At 33.6% G+C, this 12,207-nt stretch overlaps 1 long non-coding RNA gene across 1 annotated transcript; it reads left to right on the top strand.

The window, feature by feature from the left end:
* Positions 1 to 3,068: 3,068 nt before the first annotated feature.
* On the top strand, positions 3,069 to 5,135 carry LOC124895868. The gene is made up of 2 exons (XR_007051915.1): positions 3,069 to 3,516; positions 4,655 to 5,135. It is a non-coding gene; the product is annotated as an uncharacterized LOC124895868 (long non-coding RNA).
* The last annotated feature ends 7,072 nt before the right edge of the window (positions 5,136 to 12,207 follow it).

A 12,207-nucleotide genomic window follows, 5' to 3' on the forward strand; every position in this document is an offset into this window, starting at 1 on the left:
GCATTTTCGAGCTAGAAAGCGAACCATCACTCCTACGCGAATACGCTCTAATTCCATCATTTATATTTAAATTCATGTGTCATGATCCTTCTCCTAGTGTATAAAGTAATTATGAGGAAAAAAGTATTCATAAACATCACTTGGAGCAAAGTTGAGCTAAGAGTCATTCATTCATCCAAAGTTTGATATTCGATTCTTCAAGGGTCTACTTTGAACGTATATAACTTTCGACATACATAGAATATTTTATCTCAAAATTCACAAAATTGTAGATAATTGAATTATCTTTCCAATGATACTAATTTTGCCTAAATCCGGTAACCGAGCGAAAAGTTATGGAATTTTCCATATGAGGTAGTAAGCCGATGCAATCTTTATGCGTCACGTTGACTGCGCCCCGACATGAAATATGACGTGAATTTAAAGTTGTTTTACGCATAATTTCAGTTCCTAATGGGTCTACGGGCATTTTGGTCACTTTTCCTCACCCAAAATCCATCCATAACATAAAATTTTAGCTCCAATAAGCATCAATTGCCTTTTCTATTCAATTTTCTCTCAAAAATAAGACCAACCTAGGGTTTCCTTCAATAATAAGAAAGCAAGCAAAAATCAATCCTTGAGTCCAAAATTTTCAAGGAACAAATCAAGATTTGAGTTCTACTCTTCAAACCTTGTAATCTAAGGTACGTGCGGTTATCCTAAACTACATGGGCTTGTGGAAAATAATTTGAATATGGCTTAAATTTTTAGAAATTATAAATTTACAAAGGGGTTTTGAGATTTACGCTCACAAGTGTGAATTATGAACTCTTTAATGATATTATTCCTTTGGTCTTGAGGCCTCCTCCTGAAAATTGAACTCTTATATATATATATATGTTAATGCATGTACTTAATGAGTTTAAATGTTGAATTGAGAGCATCAATTATTGAAAATCCATCTCTTGTTTAAAGATTTCTTGTTTTCATAAGTCATGTTTCATTAGAATGTATTTTGTGAAGTATTATACAAATGTCTTTGTGGTTGTTGAGACTTAATCATGGATTTACATTGAAGAGGGGGTATTGCACTTCGTGTTAAAGGTTAAAGATACTTATTGAGAAAAATTGCATGTTTTGTCACAAGTTTCATGACCACCACATATTTGTTGAAATGCTGAAAAGAATGACTTTTACATGAATTGATGAATGTTTGAAGTATGAATTTTTGGAATTGTTTGAAGTATAGTGGTCCAAGCTTTATATTTTGAAAGAATATATTTTAATATGATAATTATGGCTTAGATATACGACTTGCAAGTCTTGGTATTACAATACCAAATCAGATAAGGCCATGATAAAACTCACAATAGAATACAGATTTTATTTCACATTTTAGATTTTGAATTCAGAAAGATGCATGTTTAGAATGGGTTAAAAATGGGCACTAAGAGAGTTAGGTGGTTACCCGAAGAGGGATTATACGTTGTCCTAGTACCCTGGGGCATATCAGATTTAGATACTTCAACCCTTACGGCCAACTTGGGTTGGGGTCTTGGCCGTTGAGTTAATGGCGGATCCCATGTTGCCCGTGGGAAACTTTTAGATATATAGGGTGTACCGCCTAGCTCAGTAGTAATACAAAGAATAGAACTGCATTGTCTAAATTCTTTTTAGATCATTGATATTGCCCAATGTATTGTAATTTACTTCATGCATAATGTTTTATGAAATGCTCTCATTTATGTTATATATAAAAGTACATTATTTTTTATTGCTCTACGTACCAGTACATCTATATTGACCCCCTATATTTTAGAATTTTGAGACACTGTCCTGGTGTCCCATTAAGTAGTAGATTCACTTGTTAAAAGTTTGCAGCTCGTGAGCCTCCCTTATTTCGGAAGACTTGGATTAGAACTTGTTATTGTTATTTTATTTTAATTCACGGTCTGGCTGGGTGCCTTGTTCTAGATTTTAGATAAATGTCATTTTCAATTGTCAGAGATTTCGTAGACTGATGTTAGACGTTGTTAGAGGTTTATGGATTCCATTCTAGATTGTTCAATTGAATTATGATATTGACCATGATTCTATATATTGTTTTATATTTCCGCATTTTCCTTCGTATTATATGAATATTGTGCATGATTACCAAATTTAGAAGAGCGCCTAGGCCTACATGGATCGGGATCTCGTTACGGCTAGGGCCTCGGCTTGGGTCATGACAGAAACATATATGATAATTAATACTAGGAGAATAATAATTAAGCAACACTAAAATATATATAGTAAGAGAAACACAAATGGTAATAGGAAAAGAAAGTTTACAGTAAGAATTCTAACATTTCCTATCATCAAGATAACTATTAGACATGTCAATCTCAAAGTTTGAGGACGTGAAACAACTAACTGTAAATTTATAACATTTTTACATGTCTTTAGTGCCTTAATTATGTCATAAACTTGTTTTAGCACTAACCACTTGACAAAAGCAATAGAGCATGTAATTTTATTTTCTTTCAAATTTATCCACTTCAAAATATAAAATAAAAAATAATGTATACTTGAAAAATAATATATATATATATATATGTGTATGTATGTATATATATGTATGTATGTATGTATATAAAATTATATGTACTTCAAAATTTATTTTCTTTGTATAATATAATTTTTTCTTTCTTACATTATACAAATCAACACTTCTATAATAGAAAGTCATTATTTCATGATTTAGTCATATAAGTATTGTGTTATTTGCCTCTTGGTAGATCACTTTTAGTTTCTTTCTATCGTAACTTTCAATGTGTCTATGTGAAAGTTGTGAACTACTTTAAGGGTGTGTTTAATTATACATTTGTAAGTGTCCAACTAAAACCCTAGTGACCCTAGTTTGCGTTGTTCTTCTTTTCCTTCCATTTGGAAAATCATGTACATCTACAATGTCAAAATCTACAGTAATATTGACTCCTAGTCTCCTTAAAGTCACTAAATATAGCTCCACTAATGTCAAACCAAGAAGATAATCTATTTAATCCTGTTGTTATGGATACAGTAGGCTTGACCAACTTGGGAAATTCTTGTCCAATCCTAATAACACAAATCACTCTCTATCCAAGGCCTGCAATGTGAAGTGATGGATCCAGAGGTAGGTAAACATCCTAGGCACACACTGAGAACAGAATGAATAATCAAGCGGTATGGTAGTTATATGATTAACAACACCATTGCAAATAACAACACTCAATCTTCGTGGGTGCAAAAGATTAGGTGAAGATGATGTCAGAAATGGTGTTTTTAATCATATAACATCCAGGTAACTTGACAATTCCTTCTATTCTCAATTTGTTTCTACCATATTTTCCTTGGCAATGGATCCATCTCCTAGCATTACAGACCTTGGTTGGAGAATGCTTTCGATAATTGGGATTGACTAAGAGTTTACCAAGTTGGTTAGTCAACTGTTGAATCCTGGCCCTAATTATTCTAGATTGGATCAATCAACTTCTTGGTTTGAAATTAGTGGAGGTATATTTTTTAACTTTAATAAGACTAGGGGTAAATATACTTATTTTCTTTACATAACTAACCACTAAACAAGAATCAACTTTGATGTTCAAGTATTTCCGTTGATGCTCATTATGAAGTAATTATTTTCTCCTTTGATACCTTTTTTTACTTGAACTGTCGCAGGTGGACCTTTATTGGTTATTACACAATTTATTGTTGTTACTATTCCTTTACTATCCTGCTTTTCTTATTAGTTCCTATGTTGTCTTCAATGTCATTTTCTTTTTCATAACTAATTTGATTTGCTACTTTTGAATTGAGGGTCCTTTGAAAACAATGTCTCTACCTCCATAGGGTAGGGTAAGATCTGCATACATTCTACCCTCCACAGTCCCCACTTGTGGGATTTCACTTGATGTATTGTTGTTGCTGTACTTTAAGATTTCCCATCATAATTGAATGTAGAGCTTGTAGACCAATAAGTGTACACAGTAGATTGAACTGCATCCACAGTTTTAGGCTCAGTTACATGTGTAAGGATGTTTAACTATTTTTTTAAAGAGAGTATACACTTCATATTCTATGAACTCTTATAGATTCTGAACTTTGTTTATGGAAGTGCACTTCATACCTTCAATGAAGGACTAAATATAGTTAATTGGTATCTACTATATTTCTCTATCGGAACACCTCAAGGGTTGAGTATATAATTGGAACATGTGGGAATTTTTATCATTGATCTCTACTTATACTATATGTGTTTGGATGTTATGTTACCATATCACTCTAGTTTTTATTTTTATTTAGGGAGAATGAGTATGTTATCATATCTCGTTACATATTGTACAATATATGAATAAAGGTTCACCTTTTCCATGTGTGTTGTTTTGATTGCTAATCCATCCATTTGTTCAAATTAGCTGACATGTTGTGTAAACACCTTTCCTCTTAACGTCATTGAGGCTTGTCTTGACCGAAAAATTAAATTCCAAATACAGCTATGAGTTGAAGATGGATTTTTGTAATAGCATATTGCAAACCTCCATAACATTATATGGCACTTGAATCTTTTCTGTAGTATCTTAGCCTAGTAAACCTTGTTAGCCTCCTAAGTCTACATTTTAATAATGGCAAATTAACAAGTGTATCTTTGTAGGACACTAAAGACTGCTAATATTGGAAGGACAAAGAAAGCTGGTTCCAGGAATAGAAGGACATCGAGAATGGAAGAACAGTCATGGTATCTAAGTACCATAAAATCACAATAAGAACATATCAAAGGAAAATCTCAGCCTCTAATGTTATGAAAAATCAAATCAAGACTTTGGAAGATAGAAGAGTATCTCGCCAAAAATATGGAGGATCACGACTTTCAAATAGTATGGCAAACAGATCAATCAAATATCACAAAAATGGTAGAAGGATCACAATCCCAAAATCATGGTAGACCAAATCAATCAAGAAGATAAAATTATGAGCACATTTGGAAAGGCAACAATCTCTACAAAACCAAAAAAAAATTAGATCCCGGACATATCTGATATGGACATGATCCAAAGCCATATATGTACATATCATATAGCTATATTCCTCAATGAAGGAATCAATTACGTCCTTTATAGAGAAGAAATTCCTTAGGTTTCCTTGTGAAGAGTAGCAGCCAAAGATTATAAAAGATGAACGAAGACAGACACTTTTTCATGCAACTTCAAGGAGAAAATTCAAAGTGTCTCAGTCTTAGTCTTACAAGGCTCTGTAACTTTTAGTTTAAAATTTTTATAGAAAGAGTAGGATAACTTTGTAACATCAACTGAAACTGTGTCACAAGATATGAAGAGCAAAATAAGTCTTCAAAAATTGGTTCCTGTCATTGTACTTGAGCCCAACATTTAACAACCTAACAAAACTTTGAAACCCAAGGGGACTAGAAGTAGGCACACCATTGGTGTTCTATTATTTATGTGATTAATTTCTTAAATCTAATATATTTGTGAAGTGAACTGATCTTCAGGTGAGTCAACTATGAGGATTCAGTAGTCAACTCATAGAAGAAAATCTCAATTCACTCCCCTCCTCTTGAATTTTAATTTGTATCAGAGCAGGTCTCATAGATAGCATTTGTTAACCGCGAGTGAGAAAATATCAAATGGAAAATTATCAAATTCTCAATGCTCTCATTTAGGATGGCCACTCCTCCATAAGACCACCGTACTTTAATGGACAACATTACTCTTATTGGAAGAATAGGTTCAGAATCTTTGTCTAATAAAATGACTTCTAAGCCTGGATTGTCATCAAGAAGGGTCTAAAGCCAATTCAAGGACTCAAGGATAAGTCAAAGGACAAAGATAAAGAATATAAAAATTCTTACATAGAGGACCTTAAAAGTTTCGAGGTCACCAAGGAACAACAAGTGGTAATTCAAACTAATGCAACTTCTATAAGTTTACTTTTGTGTGCTGTTAGAAGAATACGACAAGATATCAACTTGTGAACCCATAAAAGAAATGTAGGACAAACTGGAAGTAACCTATGAAGGAACCACCAAAGTCAAGAAGTCAAAAATTGCTACCATGGCCAGTGAATATAAGCTATTAAAAATGGAAGAAATTGAGGACATTGAAATAATATCTACTAGATTTAATAAAATCATCTGCGAACAGAAATCACTGGGATAATCTATCCACATAGCCTGCAAGTCCAGAAGCTGATCCGAAGTCTCCCTAAGACTTGGGAAACCAAGGTTGCCATTCTGGACGATGGAGATCTTTACAACATGACATATGATGAACTATGAGGTAACCTTATTGCATATGAGAAAAATTATATTAATAGGTTTCACAAGGATGAAAAGAAGAAACCATTAGCCTTCAATGCTGCTTTAATCGAAGAGGAGGACATGTTGGAAGATGCTAATAGCGAAGGAATATCCCTTATGAACCGTGAGGTAAGTCATATCATGAGACAGAGATAACAAAGATCCTAAGAAGGCAAAAATAATTACTCCACCAAAAATGATAAGCTCTGTTACTACTATGGAAGGCCTGGTCATTTCAAATAGAACTGTCCAGAACTAAGATGACGATCATCAAGAAAGAATTAAAACTTTGGAGCCTGGAGTAATGAAGATGAAACTGAAAAAGATGTAGAGGCTGCCAATATGTGCTTTATGGCAACAAGTAAACCTAGTGAGGTAAGACCACACAACTACCATAACTGTAATATTTTTGAATCTAACTTAGATATGATAACCAATGAGCTCAAAAAAATCATAGATGAATATAATAATCTCACTCATGAAAAGAAAAGTTGTGAAGCTCAATATAAACAAATAATTGAAGATGAATAACGAAACTAGCAAATAGAAATTAAAGCATGCCAAATTGAAATTGACTTGCTTCATGAAGAGCTTGATGATGCAAAAATAAAATTGAACATTTTTAAGAAATTCCCAAGATACAGTTTCATAAGAGCAAACACCTTCAAAGCAAATTTAAGTTCCTTATCAGGGTTGTTTAAACAAGCTAAGACACCTTTTTCTTCTCAAGGACTCGTCTACTTTATGTGTGGTTAGAAAGGGAATAAAGCCTATAGCTACAGGCATAATCCTAAGAATGAGTGGGTTTTGAAGCCCCAAGAAAGCATATCGAACCCTCAAGGACCCAAAACCACTTAGGTGCATAAACGAAATTAATCTTCTTATTTTATAGGAACTGGTCCGCAAGAGCTCTAAAAAAGAAATGTGGGTCATTGACAATGGATATTCCAGACATATGATCGGGAAGAGGGAAAAATTTTCCTTCATAAAAAAGATAGATAAAGGATTGACCAAATTCGATTACAATGCTAGAGGCAACGTCATTGAAGTCAGATCAGTGATACTCAGCTCATTATGTGAATTCACTGAAGTATACCTAGTATACGATCTCAAACATAATCTGCTCAGCATCAGTCAACTATGTGACGCTGGATTTGGAGTCCTCTTCAAGGCTGAAAATTGCTCTATCAAATAGACAAAAGGGATATCTCTCTTATCGATGAGCGTGTTGATAACATTTATGTCTTAAATAGTCCTAATTTATCTACCTTAACCATTCTCATTATGAAAACCAATGATACTTGGTTGTGGCATAGAAAGCTCGGGCATTCTAGTATGCATATCATTGAGAAATTGTCTAGACTTGAATCGGTGAAAGGTCTACAAAAACTCAAGTTTGAAAAGGATCACATCTGTGATTCCTGCCAATTGGGTAAACAGACACGAACATCCTTCAAAGTAAAAGAAATTTTCTCTATTACCAAGCGTCTTCAAATGATAGACATTGATCTATTTGGCCCTACCAAGATTGCAAGCATTAGTGGAAAGAGATATATTTTTGTCATAGTAGATGATTACTCACGATTTACTTGGGTTATGTTTCTTTCACATAAACATGAGGTTTTCACAAACTTTGATATTTTTTGTAGAAAAGTACAGAGAGAAGCTGGATACCCCATCACTTACGTCCATAGAAATCATGGAGGAGAATTTCAAAATAAGGAATTTAAGGAGTATTATGCTCAGAATGGATACTCTTAGAACTTCTCTTCACCATGGTATCCTTTATAAAATGGTGAAGTGGAGTAAAAGAATCGGTCTCTCAAGGAAACTGCTAGGAAAATATTGTTAGAACATAATCTCCCAGATCACTTTTAGGTAGAAACGGTTAGCACAGTATGCCACATCATTAACAGGTGCCTTATCAAACCTATTTTGAAGAAAGCGCCTTATGAAATTCAGAGAGGAAATAAGCAAAACATCGGCTACTTCTATTCTTTTGGCTATAAATATTTTATTCACAACAATGGTAAGAATACCTTAGGAAAATTTGATCCACGAAGTGATGAAGGTATTTTTCTTAGGTACTCTCCCACTAGTCGTGCTTACAGGGCTTTTAATAAAAGAACTCAATGTGTTGAGGAATCTATGCACATTGTTTTTGATGCATCTAACCACCTCCCTATGAGTTTGAGTGTTGATAAAGAACAGGTTAGTAATATACAGACGGGAGAAAATTATAGCACAACCTTAGAACCATCACAAGACAAGTCGACTATAGCTCTAGTAGAGTCGACTCCCGCAGCTGAAACAATAAAATCAAATGTTCCAAAAGAATAGAAGCATGATGTTAACCATCCAAATGAACTCATCATCAAAAATCTAGAAGATAAAGTGAAAACCAGAGCGTCATTGAGGAGACAAACATTTGTTGCCCTTGTGTCCTAAATCAAACTAAAGAAAAATGATAAAGCTCTCAATGGTGAATCATGGGTTAAAGATATGAAGGAAGAAATTGACCAATTTGAATGAAATCATGTTTGGACTCTAGTTGAAAGGCCAAGAAATTGCTTAATAATTGGAACCAAATGGGTCTATAGAAATATATTAGATGAAGAAGGCAAAGTCATCAGAAATAAAGCTAGACTTGTAGCTAAATTCTACTCTTATTAGGAAGGTATTGATTATGATGAGACCTTTACCGCCGTGGAAAGATTAGAGTCAATACAAATTTTATTATCTTTTGTCGCATTCAAATATTTTAAGTTGTATCAAACGGACGTAAAAAATGCTTTATTAAATGGGTTTATTCATGAGAAAAAATTTGCAAAAACAAACCCATGAATTTGAAGATCCTTCATTTCCAAATCATGTAGCACTCTACGGCCTCAAACAAGCTGCAAAATCTTGGTATGAGAGATTGGGTACTTTTCTACTAAATAAAAATTTTCAAAGGGGTAAAATTGACACAATTATGATCATTTAAAATCTTGATTCAAATGTCTCGTTGTGCAAATTTATGTTAATGATATTATTTTGTGTAGTTCTAATATCTTTTTGTGCGAGAATTTTGCTAATTTGATCAAAAGATAATTCAAAATAAGTCTTATAGGCGAGCTCACATTCTTTCTCCGATTACAAATCAAACAAACTCCCAAAGGAACCTTCATCAGTCAAGCAAAATGCAGAAAAGAACTCATCAAAAAGTTTCGCATGGAAAAAGGAAAGGCCTATAGAACACCCATGATCCCATCTACAAGCATTGATTCAGACTTGGTTGGAAAAGATGTTGATGAAAAGATGTACCGAGGGATGGTCAGATCTCTACTCTACCTGACTACAAGTCAGCCAGATATCATGTTCAGTGTGCACAAATATGCCAAATTCCAATCGACTCGCAAATATTCTCATCTCTGTTCCATCAAATGAGTCATCCGATATCTAATAGGAACTCCAGACATTGGTTTATGGTATCCCTTCCCCTCATACTTTGATTTAATTGGTTATTCAAATACTGATTTTAGAAGAGACAAATGTGATAGGAAGAGCACCAGTGAAACATATCAAATTCTTGGTGATGCCCTTATCTCATGGCATAGAAAGAAATAAACTTATGTTGCTCTTTCAACCACTGAAGCTTAATACATAGCTGTTGGAAGCTATGGTACTCATATTTTATGGATTATACATCATCTTCTTAACTTTGACTTAACTTTTGAATCTGTTCCTATTATGTGTGACAACACTAGCGCCATTAGCTTATCTAAGTATACTGTGCATCACTCTAGGGCTAAATATATTTATATCAAGCATTATTTTATTTAAGATCATGCAGAGAACGGTGATTTTTCTCTAAAATTTGTTGACTTGGACAACCAACTAGCAGATATTTTTACAAAACCTCTACAAGAAGAAAGATTTTGCTTTCTTCGAAAAAGGCTTGGTATTCTTAGCATTAATGATCTTTAAGCCTTATTTAGAATTTTCCGCAACTTTTATTGCATAATAATCATGTATTCATCTAAACACACCTCTTCTATCATTGTTTAATTTCTCTTTCTCTCTACTGGTGAATTTCTTTATTTACATATTGCCTGCGTATTGTTTCTTTTTTATTATGTCAAAGGGGGAGAAGAAAGTAACACCAGAGTGGCCTAACAGTCAGGGAGAGCAAAGCACAAGCTTACAAGTCAGCTCATACTTAAAAAAGTTAGGGGGAGCAAGCTGATAGACAGGGAAGTCAATTAATGTTTACTCTTGTTGTCATTATAAAAAATGGGGAGATTATTAGCCTCCTAAGTCTATGTTTCAATAATGACAAACTAACAAGTGTTTCTTTGTACGACACAAAAGACTGCTAATATTATAAGGACAATGTAAGTCGGCTCCAGGAATAGGAAGACATCAGCAATGGAAGAACATCCATGGTATCCAAGTACCATAAAATCACAAAAAGAATAAATGGAAGGAAAATCTCATCCCGTAATGTTATTAAAAATCAAATCAAGACATTGGAAGATATAAGAGTGTCTTGCAAAAGATATGGAGAAACACGTCATTCAAATAGTATGGTAAGCAGATCAATCAAATATCACAGAAATAAAAGAAGGATCACAATCCCCAAATCATGGTAGACCAAATCTATCAAGAAGAGAAGATCGTGAGAATATTTAGAAGGGAATCAATCTCTACAAAACCCAAAAGAAAAGTAGATCATAGAAATATCTGATATAGATGTTATCCAAAGCCACATATGGACATATAATACAAAAACATTCCTCAATCAAGGAATCAATTTACATCATTGATTGATAAAAAATATCTTGGGTTTCCTTATGAAGAATAGTAGCCAAAGACTATAAAGGATGAAGAACAAAGACAAAAACTTTTTCACTGAGCTTCCAAGAGAAATTTCAACATGTCTCATTCTTAGTCTTACAAGGATCTGTAACTTTTAGCTTATAATTTTTATATAAAGAGTAGGATCGAGTCAACTTTGTAATATCAACTAAAGCTGTGTCACAAGATCTAAAGAGCAAAATACGACTTCAGAACTTATTTTCTATCATTGTACTAGAGCCAAACATTCAATGATCTAAAGAAACTTTGAAACCCAGGGGGAGTGAAAGTAGGCACCATATTGGTGTTCTAAACCAGGATAAATCTTTGTGTTATTAATTTATGTTCTATTATTTACGTGGTTAACTATTTAAATCTAATCTATCTGTGAAGTGCATTGATCTGCAGACAAGTCGACTGTGGGGAGTTAGTAGTCGACTCTCTGAAGAAAATTTCAATTCACCCCCTCTTGAATTTAAAACCTACCGATTTAGGTGTTCATCGTGCAAGCAAAACATTCTGTGTTGGATCTTTCATGCTTGTGGAGAATACCAACTATTTCATTCTTGAGTTATGTTCCTCTATTGCAATTCCACTAACATTTTCACTTTTGATTGAATTGAAGTAAGTATTAAAACATGATATTTTCATACTCTTTCCCTTTTAAGTACTGTGTCAAAATCAGTTTAGGGACAAGGGTTCCGAGCGAGGTGATGGAAGAAATCCACAAGAAACATATTTACTGCTAAATAAGCAACATGAGTCACTTTCTAGATTGATACCAAATTTGTGTAGGTTATGGATCGAGGGTAACAAAATTCTTCCTCTTCAAAGGACGATAATTTTATCATGATGGACTATGATTAGTTTTTGCATTTATATCTATTGAGAGATTTATATCAAAAACTTATAAGATCATGAAATATTGATACCCCAACTATCCAAGCATCTTGGATCAAACACAGAATGTGGAATAACCCATATTTTGTTCGTGTCAATTTATTTTTTAGAAACAAGATACAAGAGGTTTTGCTCATTTACCTAATGCCAAG

This window comes from Capsicum annuum, chromosome 2, assembly GCF_002878395.1.
Source record: "Capsicum annuum cultivar UCD-10X-F1 chromosome 2, UCD10Xv1.1, whole genome shotgun sequence".
Taxonomy (NCBI): domain Eukaryota; kingdom Viridiplantae; phylum Streptophyta; class Magnoliopsida; order Solanales; family Solanaceae; genus Capsicum; species Capsicum annuum.